This window comes from Schistocerca americana, chromosome 4, assembly GCF_021461395.2.
Source record: "Schistocerca americana isolate TAMUIC-IGC-003095 chromosome 4, iqSchAmer2.1, whole genome shotgun sequence".
NCBI classification, from domain to species: domain Eukaryota; kingdom Metazoa; phylum Arthropoda; class Insecta; order Orthoptera; family Acrididae; genus Schistocerca; species Schistocerca americana.
The window spans coordinates 308492097-308508443 of record NC_060122.1 but is presented as its reverse complement, the minus strand read 5'-3'; the positions used below and the strand labels follow the sequence as shown (position 1 = coordinate 308508443).

Sequence of the window (16347 nt, the reverse complement as noted above, 5' to 3'; positions counted from 1 at the left end):
AGATAAACACGAGATTAACGCTGCGGAACCTGAAAAATGCACTCGGGTGCCGAAACGGAAATTCTACGTAATCGCGAAACAGCGCATCGCTCCAATTTTAACATACCACTTCTGAAATAGTCAAATTTATTAACGAGTGTAAACAAGTTCCAAACATCGTACTTAAAAAGATTAGAGCAACCAAGAGAGAGGTAAAAAATGTAGTTCTAGGAGCCTACCAAGAACCTACACCAAACATGGCTAGACATAACAATGAATAGATTCTTAGAAGCAGACAGTATTGCACTTGAAGTGAGGCATTATGTAAAAGAAAACAAAGGAAAATTGCGGAAGGACATTTTATGGACAAAGAAACAGAGGAGACAGTTGAAATAAAGAGAAAACTATAAGGATGTTTTCTGCAAGCCTCAATTCTACATGTGCCCTTTGGAAACCATGTGCAAGATTTTTATATTTTCTCGCACGCTACTCGCAAACTGTAGCTCATGCAGAAAAAAATGAACAGTATACGTTTTTTGGAAATTCAGTGTATTTAAATTTTGTACTATGACACGTTTCCGCTGGAGGCTACAAACCTCCAACCCCACACTCATCCCTCACCAGTCAGAATTTCCTTCTACCACTGTAAAAAAGTTTCCGACTACACGAACTATTCCCGACATTCGACCTTTTTTTGTTGTCAATGCCACCAGCTTAATTGACTATTTCGTTGAAATTATTAACTTAAACGTGCTCTTGTGGTTAATGAAACAAAAAACTAATTAAGTTGACAATTCGACCCAAACTTTACCCTTAAAAACACATTAGTTTCGTGAACAGAAGACCTGACGAATACAGCGATGTAACTGTTTCTTTTATGTTGCTAAAATTCACAAAACTGTTAGGTAACATTCACACAAACGTGAGTTTTACAATTTGTAAGTGCTTTGGCTAAGCTGGTGGTGTAATACAGCAAGTCAACGAAAATAAAAACAGGTCGGATGTGGAAAATAATTCGTGCAGTCGTAAACTTTTGTACATTCGTAGCAGAGAGTGCCATCAACAATACACGGGGTGACACACTGGAGACGGACGGTTTTGAACTGCGTAGTACTGAGGGCGCGGTGGTGGGAGGTGGCAGTGGTGGGGATAGTTCTGATCCACACAAGACGCCATTTCATTTACTCAGTCGCTATGGAGCATTGGGACTTGCAACGTCGAGTGTTTGTCTATGACAGTTTCGTGAAAAGTGGTGAGTCTATTATTGCTATGCAGCGATTGTTTCGTGTGCGGTTTAATGCCAGTCGACATGGAACTGTTCCGAGCCGTAACACAATCCTCATATGGGTGGAAAACTTCAGATCAACTGGAAACATACTGGATAAGAAGCATCCTGGCTCAAGACGCAAAGTAACGACACCAGAAAATGTTGAAAGGGTAAGGTAAGCGACAATCAGAAGCCCAGGAAGGTCAGCTAGACGTCATGCTAGTGAGTTACGAATCAATTGTGAATCGGTTAGACGAATTTTGCATAAAGAATTAAAATTCTGTCCCTACAAAATGCTCATTGTCCTACAACTTAAGGAAACTGACTTTGCTGTACGAGAAGACTTCACTTACAGAATGCAAGTGATTTTGGAACCGAATGAAAATGAAATTTTATTTCTGAGTGATGAAGCTCATTTTCATTTAAATGGGACTGTGAATAAGCAAAACCTACGTTACTGGGCTCTAGAGCATCCTCACCTTATCCACCAGCGTCCTCTACACTCAGAAAAAGTAACAGTCTGGTGTGCTGTTGGCATTATTGGCGACCGCTATGGTCGCAGGTTCGAATCCTGCCTCAGGCATGGATATGTGTGATGTCTTAGGTTAGTTAGGTTTAAGTAGTTCTAAGTTTTAGGTGACTGATGACCTCAGAAGTTAAGTCCCATAGTGCTCAGAGCCATTTTTTAGGCATTATTGCACTTTTTTTTATGGGCCTACAGTTACTGTTAATTCGGTTCGTTACATTCGTATGCTTGAAACATTCTTGCATTCTTGCAACCAGAACTAAGAAGACGGTGAATCCCTTTAAAACGCGTTTGGTTCCAGCAGGATGGGGCAACAGCGCACACCGCAAACACTTCAGTGACAGTTCTTAGACACACGTTTCCTGGGCGGATTATCTCACGTTTTGGCAATGTTCCTTGGCCTTCCAGGTCTCCTGACTTGTCAGTATGTGACTTTTTTCTGTGGGGGTACCTTAAGAACTGTGTTTATAATCACAAACCACGAAATTTGGACAAGTTGAAGTTATGACAGTGAACCGTGTTTTGTACGGACAAGTTACTCTGTAACTACAACATATGATCTGAAGATGGGCAGCTAGCCCGAAACCGGTAATTGAAAATAAAGAATAGCGACGAAGACTGAAACGCCATATTTTATTTAATGAACGATCGCGGAATTCCCATTGAGACAATCATGTCTAGTTTTGATGCACTGCTGGTTGCCTGAGAAACATCACGATATCTGAAACGCACAAGGAAAGGAGGGTGGTAAGGCGAGTGTTGTCGGCAGGTGTGGGCGGTGCAGACGCTGTTCGAGCCGCCGGAGCTGGTGCGCCAGGGCCCGGCTCGCGCCGCCGCCTCCGCCTCTGCGCTGGAGGCGGACGCCAACCGGACGGTGGTGCGGGAGCTGCTGGATATGGCGGCCAGCGGGGCGCGCGCCGTCTCCACGCTGCTGGACGCCTACCGCACCGGGAACGGGCGCGCCCTCGACTGCATGTGGGCCGCCTACTGCCACGCGCTCGACGCCTCCGCGCACCGCCTGCGCGGCCTTCCCGGCCTCATCGCCAGGATCAACAGGTGAGCCTCCTCCATTTCTCCCATTTACTTGTAGGAGGAGTAGTCACGAACATGTATCACCAAAGTTCCAAATCCGCAGTTTCCATCTCCGCAATGAGGAGGCCAGGAGAAAGCTTTACGTCAGGTAGGAGGACGAGAGCCTGGAGCATGAATCCCGTACTAGATATCTGTGAATCAGATTGGCTCATAGTTTACTGAATCTTTCAAACAACACTGCAAAGAATTTAAAGTGAAATTTGGCTCAAAAAATTGTCTGCTGAGAAAACTAGTGGACACATCATGAGGAGCACACTTCTGCTTTGGCGTACGTCGGAAGAGTATACATCGCAAATAGCTCATTGAAAGCAAGGTAGATGTTGTCCTCGATGAGGCAAAAAGAATTGTTACTACGTGCTTGAGACCTACATCTTTGATCGCTGGTTACCCCATTCAAACGAGACCAGCCGCTTGATTGCCTTGGGGCTGGAAGGACTGGGCAAACGAGGTTTGAACAACATTCAAGGCAAATTTTAAACGCACATTCTTACAATGACCAAGTTCCTCGCCAATATATACAGGGTGATCCATTCATCGTGACCGGGCCAAATATCTCACGAAATAAGCGTCAAACGAAAAAACTACAAAGGACGAAACTTGTCTAGCTTGAAAGGGGAAACCAGATGGCTCTATGGTTGGCCCGCTAGAGGGCGCTGCCATAGGTCAAACGGATATCAACTGCGTTTTTTAAAAATAGGAACCCCCATTTTTATTACATATTCTTGTAGTACGTAAAGAAACATGGATGTTTTAATTGGACCACATTTTTCGCTTTGTGATAGATGGCGATGTAATACCACATTAATGCAATAAATGCTCAAAATGATATCCGTCAACCTCAATGCATTTGGCAATACGAGTAACGACATTCCTCTCAACAGTGAGTAGTTCGCCTTCCGTCATGTTCGCACGTGCTTCGACGACCAATCCACCTGTCATGAAATATGCTATTCAATACCGCTTCAACCGCACGCCAGCTATGTGCCAGACATCCATCATGTTGGAAGTACATCGCCATTCTGTCATGCAGTGAAACATCTTCTAGTAACATAGGTAGAACATTACGTAGGAAATCAGCATACATTGCACCATTTAGATTGCCGTCGATAAAATGGGGGCCAATTATTCTTCCTCCCATAATGCCGCACAATACATTAACCCGCCAATGTCATTGATGTTCCACTTGTCGCAGCCATCGTGGATTTTCCGTTGCTCAATAGTGCATATTATGCCGGTTTACGTTACCGCTGTTGGTGAATGAAGCTTCGTCGCTAAATAGAACGCGTGCAAAAAATCTGTCATCGTCCCGTAATTTATCTTGTGCCCAGTGGCAGAACTGTACACGACGTTCAAAGTCGTGGCCATACAATTCCTGGTGCATAGAAATATGGTACGGGTGCAATCGATGTTGATGTAGCATTCTCAACACCGACGTTTTTGAGATTCCCGATTCTCGTGCAATTTGTTTGCTACTGATTTGCGGATTAGCCGCGACAGCAGCTAAAACACCTACCTGGGCATCATCATTTGTTGCAGGTCTTGGTTGACGTTTCACATATGGCTGAACCCTTACTGTTTCCTTATTAACGTAACTATCCGGCGAACGGTCCGGACACTTGGATGATGTCGTCCAGGATAACGAGCAGCATACATAGCACACGCCCGTTGGGCATTTTGACCACAATAGCCATACATCAACACGATATCGACCTTTCCTGCAATTGGTAAACAGTCCATTTTAACACGGGTAATGTATCACGAAGCAAATACCGTCCGCACTGGCGGAATGTTGTGTGATACCACGTACTTACACGTTTGTGACTATTACAGCGCCATCTATCACAAAGCGAAAAAAGTGGTCCAACTAAAACATCCATATTTCTTTACGTACTACACGAATATGTAATAAAAATGGGGATTCCTATTTAAAAAAAACGCACTTGATATCCGTTTGACTTATGGCAGCGCCATCTAGTGGGCCAACCATAGCACCATCTGTTTTCCCCCTTCAAGCTAGCTGAGTTTCGTTCTTTGTAATTTTTTCGTTTGACGCTTATTTCGTGAGATATTTCGCCCTGTCACTATCAATGGACCACCATATATATAGACGTAAAATAACTTTATAGTGAGTGTGATAATAACTAATCAGTTTTATTTTAGATACTACCATCAACCCTGAAACCTCTTTTCTCTAAAGACAATCAAATTTAAAGTGACTGCAGTCAATCCACAGCAGTTTCTAATGGTGTGTTCGGAACGGCAAGCAAAACGCGCACCAACAAATCAGATGATACCAATGGACACCCACCAAAATTTGGTAGCAGTGTTTCCGAGATTAAACGAACGCACAAACACTTAAAAAAGAACTGAATGCATAAGATTTGACAATATATTCAAAAAGATACTTAAATTTGAGTTTAAACCCAAATGAAGTTGTAGGTACAATGGCACTTGAACTATAGGACACGGACTTAAATAGTATAACACTAAAACTAACAACTAAATAACGAGCGAACAGGAGTTCCAGCAGCATCAAAATTGATGAATTAATAAAAATCCACTTCTTCAACAACCGAATTATATGCTAACACCCGTTACACGCGGACTCACTTTGCCGTATAAACAGTTAGGGCCTGTTGCTTCCGGAGCTACTGTGCCAAGCAGGAGGCAGCTAGCGTCAACGCATTAGAAGAGACCTGAATAAATTCACAAATTTCTCTTACAAGTTACCCTGATCAGATAACCCATTCAAACGAAGTACAAGCCGGGACAGCATTGCAAAATCGTTTCGAGAACCACAAAATTTAAAGGAACAGTTTTTAAGAATAGCAAGCTGTGACAAGATCGTGAATGGAACAGTGATCCAGAAAGTGTAGAATAAGTTTCTTTATTTCCGTCTATGATCACAAACTTCTTAGGTTCTCTGACTGTCGGTTTCGGTCAGTAATAACCATCTTCAGATCTGTTTTAAAAGCATGTCCTAATATAATGGGGCCACAGTGGCATCGTCAAAAGGTAAACACAAAATCAGCTTCTGACGATGCCTTCATGCCTCCATTATATTAAGCATTCCGTCTTCAGGCCACAAGTGGCCCATCGGGACCATCCGACCGCCGTGTCATCATCAGATGAGGGTCAGCACACCGCTCTCCAGGTCGTCATTATGGTTTTCTTTGACCGAAGCCGCTACTATTCGGCCGAGTAGCTCCTCAATTGGCATCACGAGGCTGAGGGCATGCCGAAAAATGCCAACAGCGCGTGGGGACCCGGATGGTCACCCATCCAAGTGCCGGCCACGCCCGACAGCGCTTGACTTCGGTGATCTGACGGGAACCGGTGTATCCACTGCAGCAAGGCCCTTGACTTCCATTATATTAGGACAGGTTTTTAAAATAGATGTGAAGATAGTCATTGCTGACCGAAACCGGTAGTCTGAAGACTTAAAAATTTTGTGATCATAGACGGAAATAATGAAATTTGTTCTAATTCTTAGGAACATAATTACAAAGTTAGAAATATTAAGGGAAGCTAAGTTGCACCACGCACAATTTAACTATCTGAATCATGGTTGTCCGGCAACAGAAATTCAGATGTACCCCAGGAAGAGATCACGAGGAGAGAGATCACGGTAGCACCCGATTAGAAGTGTCAAAGTAAAATGACTGAGCCCGTTCGTAGTGTAGGAATAGGAGGCAACGATAGGTACAGGATGACTCTTTGAGTCATTTCTTGAGGCACGCTTAAACAGGCAAACTGTCAAGGCGAGTGATCGCCAAAAGCAGTCACGAAGTATTCAGGCTACAACAATTTCCGCGCAAGCAAGTCTAAAGCAATTTGTACGGCACGAACATAAAAATGGAGACACTTTGCAGCACATTTCCCCATGCTACGTCACTTTATAAACTATGTTTCACATCACACCGAATTTTGCTCGCATGTTTTATGTGTACGAGTAGGTTAACTTTGAACATGTGTACCTCGGAAACGGATAAAGATATCAAGAAAAATTTCAAGGTCCTTAGAGATAGGGATCTTAGGAATATATCGTAAACATTAAAGCCATTTGCTGTGCGTAGCCGACTTGGAATCCGCGGCTCGGTTTTGGTATCCAAAACCCATGTTTTTGAGGTGTTTCTCGACAACGGATAGCGATTTTTGGAAACCGGTGCATGTCACTTCTAGATAAGTGCCTAAAGAATATAACATTAAAATTTTAACAATTTGATGCGTTTAGTTTTTTAGATATCTGCTGCTGACGGTGAAAAAAAGGTGAAAATAGCTTTTTTCGGGTTTTCTCAGGAACCGTCAACAAACGAAGGGGTGCCTCCATAACCCATTTAAAACACACCGTAGACCACATCTAATGCAAAAAGAAACAACCGATTTGCTCAATTTGCCTCAAGTGGAAAAAAATGTGTTTTATTCAAACTATGACCATGTACTGCACGATAGTTACAGTAAGACGGTCCTTTTGTTGGATGTAAGAATGGTCCTTAGCCAAAGGGCTATCCAGAATACTTCACCCTAACTGTTACCAACAGAAGCCGAAGTATGAGCCCCCGAAAAATTGCGTTTTTATGCGCAGCGTTTTGGAACACGCATGTGTACCAATGTGGCCCGCAGGAAGTTCCTCTTTCAGTTCGTTCGAAGGACTGCCTTGTGCCCCCTACCATAGATTTACGTATCTAATGTCAGGTGTAGTTGTTAAAGCAATTGTCGAAGGCGGGCGTCGCGTGATAACAGTGTGGTTATGAAGCATATGTCTTGGGAGTTCTGTTTGCAAATTCTTCTCTTTTTCTGCAGCGCATGTTCTTCTGATCTGGAACGGAGATATACCCGAGAGCTGTGAGCCGTACAGGGAATCGATAGGTCACATCACGCCCTCAGTAGTATTCATCTTTGGCCACAAGGCGTGAGTGTTGGCCTCACAGGACGCGCCGGTAGCTGCCTCGCTGTTCGGAAGTTCGGTCGTGTGGTTGGTCGAGAATCAGAACCGGGAGTGGTGCTGCAAATTCATTCGGTGTTGTCTCGAATGGCCTCATATTCTGGATCCGTGGTTCGTCGCCGCAATTCTTCCTGGTGGTTGCGAGACGTGCTGATCGTGGTGACTTGGACGGATCAGAGAGAGAGAGACCGGCTCCACGGACTAAGCCGTCTGCCGGTTACCGCCTTACCAGCGTTCTTGTGGACAGCGGCTAGCAGAGAGGAGTCCTACCACTAGGGGAAGGTGGCTCTCACGCCGATGTCAACGCGCGTTTTCTAGAAACGGATATTATGACGCGTGAGCACGCTTTGGAACTTTGCCGGTGATTAACATCGTTCTGTCGCAAGTTGTGGCCTTGGAGGAAGAATGTTTGTTGTGCCAAAAGTTCTTTCAATCTCTCCAGTGGTTCTAACCGACACACACAGCAGATGTTAAACGCACTGGTGGAGGAATGGAGTGCCTTACGACAAGAACACCTAACCAACCTTGCATCCCGCATTTGAGCACTTTGCAGAGGATGTATCGTCGTCCGTGGTGATCACACGCCTTAATAAGGCATACATCCCGCCTTTACAAATGAAATAACACAATTTCAGCGATTGAACTGTTCACATTCAGATATGATTTTATGTATACAGACTGAAGCGGCGAGTGAAAATTTATACTAAAGCCGGGAACCGAACTCACATCTCCTGCCTACTAGGCAGGTGCGTCAGCCACTAAGCCATCTTGGCACAACACTTCACATCGCTGCACGGATTACCCTGGCACGTCTCTCTTCTCGATCCAAATGCCACTGAAGCGTGCTAGGATATACAGTTACTTTTCACTATAGTAAATGAAAGTGCCTTAAAAACTGCTTGTTTTGAAACAAAGTGCCAAGCATCGTGGTCGTGGCACGTCTGAAAGCACGTCTTGTCGATATTCGACCATGGCCGTTTTTCACTTTACGTGCTACGGACACACTAAATAGGCATGGGCGACGTACACACTTTTTTTCCTACGAATATAGCGTTTATATGTACGTGAAACGCTATCCTATGACCTTCCACTTTGCACATCAGCCGGCCGGGGTGGCCGAGCGGTTCTAGGCGCTACAGTCTGGAACCGCGCGACCACTACGGTCGCAGGTTCGAATCTTGCCTAGGGCGTGGGTGTGTGTGATGTCCTTAGGTTAGTAGTTCTAAGTTCTAGGGGACTGATGACCTCAGAAGTTAAGTCCCATAGTGCTCAGAGCCATTTGAACCATTTTGAACTTTGCACATCAGAAGCGACGGCGTGCCGTCGTCAATCCAGTTGTAGTGGTTGCTACAGGTCTCGCGCCGCACCCATAATTTAATTTTGGTGCCAATACTAATTCTGGAGTTACAATTCAAAATGTATCACTCTGAAAACGCTTCACTTCTGTTTCAACTGACTGGTGCCCCATATCTGGCTCTGATCGTAAAGAACGTATTCAAGTTAAAAAAGACATATGAGTAAGTGTCATACGTGAATGAATTACATTGTGGAAAAGGTAGACTATGTCTGAAAATGCAAAGAGGGGGTGGGGAAGGAAGGGGGGGGGGGTCTCTTGAAAGTTTATGCATGGAGCGGCAAAATCCCTGGAGCCAGCCATGGCTGTACCTGATCTACTACAAGGCACGCGAAGACTTGAGGATTCCCACTTGTCGTGTGGCCGCCCCACTCTTTTCCACTTACGCCAGTGCTCTCTCGCTGCCGGAGGGCTGTCGACGGAACGACGGCGTCCTCGCGAGTGTGACCACGTGGCGTTCGGGCTCAGCGTTGCCTGGCCGCTCGTTACGGCCGCTGCTTCTGCTTCGTTATGCCTCTAATTAGGTGGCTCACCGCGTAGAATTATGCAGTTACCGGTGCGTGCCCGCCACCGGCGTCACGGACGCGGGGGTCCATTGTTGCCATTGTGTCAGACATCCAGAGTGGACACCGTATAAAGCCACCGCTTTTCCTCCGAGCCGATAATACACAGCGGTGGAACGACCAGTTCGCGGAAGTAACTCTGCTGCCATGTTTCATTCAAGCAACCAGTACACGATCTAGCAATTTGCCACACTTTACTGCGGCTTTCTACTATTTGTCAGTATTTGGCGCTGTCTGTCCTGATTGTCCAACATAAAGCAACTGAAATCTGTTGTGGAACTTTTTGTTTGATCTCCAGGGTTTTTTATTGTACATAGCCATTTAAACAGGTGTTTACGTTATACACTAAATTGCGGAGAGAAAACATTTAATTTGGCTTTAAGACGGTTCAAATCCGCGTCCGGCCATCCAGATTTAGGTTTTCCGATATTTCCCTAAATTGCTCAAGGCAAATACCAGCATGGTTCCTTTGAAAGGACACGACCGGTTTCCTTCCACATCCTTGAATCAATCCGAGCTTGTGCTCCACCTCTAATGATTTTATTGAAGATGGGAAGTTGAAACCTGATCTTCCTTCAAAAATATTTGAATTCATGTTTACAAATATAAAAGCTCAAGTTGTCCCTTTTTTCCGCAGTAAATTTTTAACAATCCCCATCGTAATTAAATCATTTTTGTTATCAGTTCACACTTTTTATTATGTGAAGAGTACGAATACAACCAAAATATAAAGATTTTTTCCTATGCTCTTAAGCAAATAAATAATAACTAAATAAAGACAAATGCCTTTGTAAAAGGAAATAGGAGAAGCTGATTGAGGGATGCGGTATCTTATACTGACCACTATCGTGAAAGTTTCCAATCTTTTGTAGTCAAAACAGGGACACGAAAACAAGATGTGGTTTACATCGTGCTCCAGAAGTTGGACCATTACGGAATATGGGGAGTAGCTCACAATTGGTTCACCTCTTACTTTAGCAACAGGCAGCAATAGGTCATTATTCACAATGTTGATAACGGCTGTGATGTGGGTCTGAGTGGGGTATTGTCAAGCAAGGGGGGGGGGGGGGGGGAGTGCCCCAGGAATCAGTGTTGGGGCCACTCCTGTTCCTTATTTATATGTGGTATCTTATACTGACCACTATCGTGAAAGTTTCCAATCTTTTGTAGTCAAAACAGGGACACGAAAACAAGATGTGGTTTACATCGTGCTCCAGAAGTTGGACCATTACGAAATATGGGGAGTAGCTCACAATTGGTTCACCTCTTACTTTAGCAACAGGCAGCAATAGGTCATTATTCACGATGTTGATAACGGCTGTGATGTGGGGTCTGAGTGGGGTATTGTCAAGCAAGGGGGGGGGGGGGGGGGGGGAGTGCCCCAGGAATCAGTGTTGGGGCCACTCCTGTTCCTTATTTACATAAATGATATGCCCTCAAGTATTACGGGTAACTCTAAAATATTTCTGTTTGCTGATGACACTAGCTTGGTAGTAAAGGATGTTGTGTGCAACGTTGGCTCCGTTTCAAATGGTGCAGTACATGACCTAAGTTCATGGCTTTTACAAAATAAACTAACGCTAAATCACAGTAAAACTCAGTTTTTACAGTTTCTAACACACAATTCAACAAAACCAGACGTTTTAATCTCATAGAACGGGCATATGATTAGTGAAACTGAACAGTTCAAATTTCTAGGTGTTCAGATAGATAGTAAGCTGTCATGGAAAACCCACGTTCAGGATCTTGCTCAAAGATTTAATACTGCCATTTTTACTATTCGAACGATATCAGAAGTGAGTGATCGGGCTCGACACGAAAATTAGTCTACTTTTCTTATTTTCATTCTTTTATGTCATATAGTATTATATTTTGGGGTAACTCCTCCCATTCTGAAAGGATATTTTCGGCTCAGAAACTGGCGGTTCGGGCAATAAGTCGTGCAAGTTCACAAACCTCTTGTCGACCCCTGTTCATGAGTCTGGGTATTTTGACATTGCCCTCTCAATATATATATTCCTTACTGTCATTTCTTGTTAATTAATGTTAGCTTATTCCTAAGAACAAGCAGCTTTCACTCGCTTAATACCCGGCAGAAATCAAACCAGCATTTGGATCGGACTTCCTTAACTCTTGTGCCAAAAGGTGTGCAGTATACTGCTGCATCCATTTTCAATAAGCTACCACTCGAATCCAAAAATCTTAGCAGGAATCCAAGCGCTTTCAAATGGAAATTGAAGAGTTTCCTCATGGGTCACCCCTTCTGTTCTGTCGATGAGTTCCTTGAAAAATTAAGCTGATTCTTTTTGTATTGCTGATTGCGTTTACTTAATGGACTGACTTTTTTCGTGTTCATAAACATTTATTTTTTTCTGTTATTACTTTTATGTTGTAATTTCATGTACTGACACGTTCCATGGCCTTGGGGATTTGCTCCTCAATTTGGTCCCACGGAACTTGACGAGTAAATAAAAGTAAAGTAAAAATAAAATCAATTGTAAGTCAGAATCATTCTCAAACGCAGGAGAAACGTAAATGTCCATTGCATGTAGATGTAGAGGAAAAGAGGCGTGGTTAAAGCAGAGTGAGTGTGAGATGTTGTAGCGTTCCGTTCACTTGTGTGACGTCCGGTGTGAATCGACCTTCTTCCGTAGCACAAAATTCTCCCGTTGTTGAAACTCCGTCAGATCTGCCTCGGAGGTCTGCTGTCTCCCGACAGTGGAGATGGTGCCGAATTTCTCAAGATGGAAGTGTTAATCTGCTTCGAACTATGATATGCACAAATGTGGGACAATGAAATGGCCAAAACAGTAGGCTAGTAGTTTATTCAAATACGTGCTGTGTTAAAATTCTTTCGACATGGAGTGACTTCGCTGTTGAGGAACAGGACCATGCAGGCGGGGGACGAAACGCCACGGCACGGAAACTGGTTACGCGACCGTGGCGTAGTTCCTTTCAGCCTCTGAGACTAGATTAAGTTCTGCCTACTCACCTGTGAATTGGTCGCTGCCTCTTGACGCCTTGATTCCTTCACCAGCGAGGGACACATCTATCTGAGATCTGATCATGTGTGCGCCATTGCTTGGAAGATCGCACCCATTTTTCATGTATGAGGCCTTCCTGTTTAAACTGTTGGAAATGAACTCTCAGGTTGGGTCTAACATTCAGTATCTTCGTGACATTTTTTAACTTTCTGTACTCTTTTTCTTCTCTAACTATACACTATTCTCAAAAGAATGCTTTAATGTAGCTCTCCACGTTACCCTATCCTATACAAGCTTCTTTATCTCTGAGTAACTTCTGTAACCCACATCCATCTACACCTGCTAACTGTATTTGTCCCTTCGTCTCCCTCTACACTTTTTATTCTCCTCTTTCCCGCCACCACACACACACACACACACACACACACACACACACACACACACACACTTCGTTACAGTAAGAAACTGTCAATTGTTGCTCCAGCCAAATGCCAGGATGGTGCCTTTGAAAGCGCGCGGCTGATTGACTTCCCCATCCTTCAAATATTTCGAACTTGTTCAAAAATGGTTCAAATGGCTCTGAGCACAATGGGACTTAACATCTGAGGACATCAGCCCCCTAGAACTTAGAACTATTTAAACCTAACCTAAGGATATCACACATATCCATTCCGGAGGCAGGATTCGAACCTGCGACCGTAGCAGTCGTGTGGTTCCGGACTGAGGCGCCTAGAACCGCTCGGCCACCGCGGTCAGCTTCGAACTTGTGATCTGTCTCTAATGACCTCGTATCGACGGGACGTCAAACCCTGATCTTCCTTCTTTCTTTCGAGTTGATGATTCCTTGATGTCTCAGAATGTGTCGTATCAACCGATCCCTTCTGTTACTAAAGCTGTTACACACATTTATTTTCTCCTCTGTTAGATTCGGTGCATCCTTATTCGTTATGCAATCTACCACCTAATTGTCATCAAGTTTCAAAAGTTTCAGTTCTCTTCTTGTGTCTCATCGTCAATCTTTCCCTCCGTACAAGCAGACAAATACTTTCAGAAAACACTTCCTAACACTTAAATTTATATATAATGTTGAAAGACTCCTCTTCTTCCAAATGCTTACCTTGCTATCGCCAGTCTGCATTTTACATTCTCCCTACTTCGTCCATCATCAGTTATTTTTTTACGCAAAGAGCAAAACTCTCCTACTACTTTTAGTGCCTTGCTTTGCTGTCATTAATTTATTTTCATTAATTTGTTACAATTATTCTTCTGGATTAATATTCTTTATGTTTATTATCGGTTCAGTTTCAGTGACAACGCTGTCGTGCGTCATAAGTCAAAGAAGAACCGCAATCGGTATATAGTCGAACAGGCACGATATTTGCAGCCCTGCTACATATTCGTAAACTATTTTTAGGTAATGATATTCACTGAAACATCGTAGTACGTGATGGGGTCACCTTAAGGTGGCCAGAACTCTGAAAACTGTAGAACTCTACTATTTTCAGCCAAATCTCAGCGAAATGGAAATGGAATAATACAATTTCCCGGAATGTTCATTATTTTCTATCTCCAGAATATTTCGTAAAACCAAGAGAAATCACCATGAAACCGTGACGGATGGAGGATTCTGGTATCTGGAACAGATTTCGAATTACAACGGGGCCAACTGTGTCCTAGTTAAAGAAATGTAAGCAATTTGTCTGTACGTGTATCTATTTGCATGTGTTGCAAAGATTACGTGTAAAATTTATACGACGAAAGCTGGAGGTTAGTAGCGACAGTAATATTGAGTGTGTTCTGTGGTGTGTAGTTGATGGGATACCGGGAAGCTGGAGGTTTCAGACATCACGAAATGAGGCCTGTGTACCAGTCGGACAGGAGTCCCATAGTGCTTCAGTTGTGACAGCTCTCGCGATTAGGCTATGTAACTTAATGTTGCCACTGTACGTTCTCTGCTCCATGCCGTACTCGACAGCAGTCCAGCGAATTTATTGAGCATTGATTTTAATGTGTATACAGTGAAGTAGACAGTGTAAGTGTCGGTTCCCTGTTACAGCGTGGGGCTGAGGCTGATGATGGGCGAGTTCCCCCTGGAGCAGGCGCTACAGGCCATGTTCGTCGAGGCGGCCACGGGGTGGTCGCACATCGACTGTCCGGCGCTCTTCCCCAGGTAAGTTTCGTCGCCGGCTGCGTCACCTGTCGCCGCTGGCGCAAGTTTTATGTTAATAGAGCATATAATTCACTCGACGGTGAGACAGTAAGACAGTTAACATCAGGAGGTTCGGAGTAGAGACCCAAACTGGTACGGAACTAGATATCAGGTTTGCAGTTCAACCAGCTTAGCACCTGCTGCTTCCCTCGCGTAGACCGTATAGCCCGCAGAGACTTTCCTTTGTTTTTATTTTGTTCACAAATTGCAACGCCTCCTAAGCTTTCCAAGCTAATTAGGGCCAATAGGCATGGTGTTTTACAAATTACCTTTTGATCAGAAAGCGATTCTGGTAGCTGGAGTCCAAAGTTAATCATGCCTCTTGCGTTCTTGTGGATATATCTCAATAGCAACTTTCATCCTCTGACAAATACTTCTTTATATCTAACCTGGAAGTAAAAGACCAATTTTAACAAATTTAGCTTTAAAACTTTTTAATGTAACGAAATACTTTGCAATAAAATTTTCATCCCCCTCGCGCTACTTAGCTTCTGAATTTCCAGAAACACGGAAACACATATTTTTTAAAATTCTAACTGAGAAGTCAACACCAATTCTCACAGGTGCAGCCTTAAAATTCTATAATAGTTCTTTAGTAACTATTTATTTTCAGAAAACTTTCGCCTACTGTTTTATCCCCTTAGCGGTTGAATTTCCAAAAATGCTGAAACACTTAGTTCTTTGTTTTCTGAGTGAGAAACCAAATACTAGTTTTCCTAGTTTCAGATCCAAAGTTTCCTTAAAAGCGACATACTTTCAAAACCCCTTTCGTCCACTGTTTCGTCCCCTTTGGAGTGGAATTTCGGACAATTTCTTCTTAGACGATGCCTACAGTACAAGATCCACACACTCCAGAACTTCCAGTTTCTGTCCTTAGCGGTTTGAGCTGGGCGATGGTGGGTCAGTGAATCTGTCTGATCCTATTTCACCCCCTTAGGGGTTGAATTTCCAAAAACAGTGAAACACATATTTTTTTACTTCTAACTAAGAAGCCAAGAACTCAAGACGCAGCTCCAAAAATGCTTCACTAATTCGTTAATAATTATATATTTTCAGAAAAAGCTTTCAGCCACTGACGACCGCAACAGGGTTAAATTTCCAAAAAGGCTGAATCACGGATTTCTTTATTTCTGAACAAGAAACTAAATATCAGTTTTCGTAGGTCTAGCTTCAAAATTACCTTAATAGTGACATCCCCTACTTCACCCCCTTACAGTTGGAATTTCGATAAATCGCTTATTAAACGACGTCTACAGTGTAAAGTCTACACCTTCTCCAAATTTCTATCCTTAGTGGTTTGGGCTGGGCGATAATGAGTGAGTGAATCAGAACATTGCCATTTATGTACAGAAATTAGTTTGTAGTTAAGGGATTTTTTATTTTTGCTAATCGCTTCCACTGACCACATTCATCAATTGGAAACATATA

At 43.5% G+C, this 16347-nt stretch overlaps 1 pseudogene; it reads right to left on the bottom strand.

Annotated features, from left to right (window-relative positions):
• Positions 1-6110: 6110 nt before the first annotated feature.
• Positions 6111-6228, bottom strand: LOC124614321 (annotated as a pseudogene).
• Between the last annotated feature and the right edge of the window lie 10119 nt (positions 6229-16347).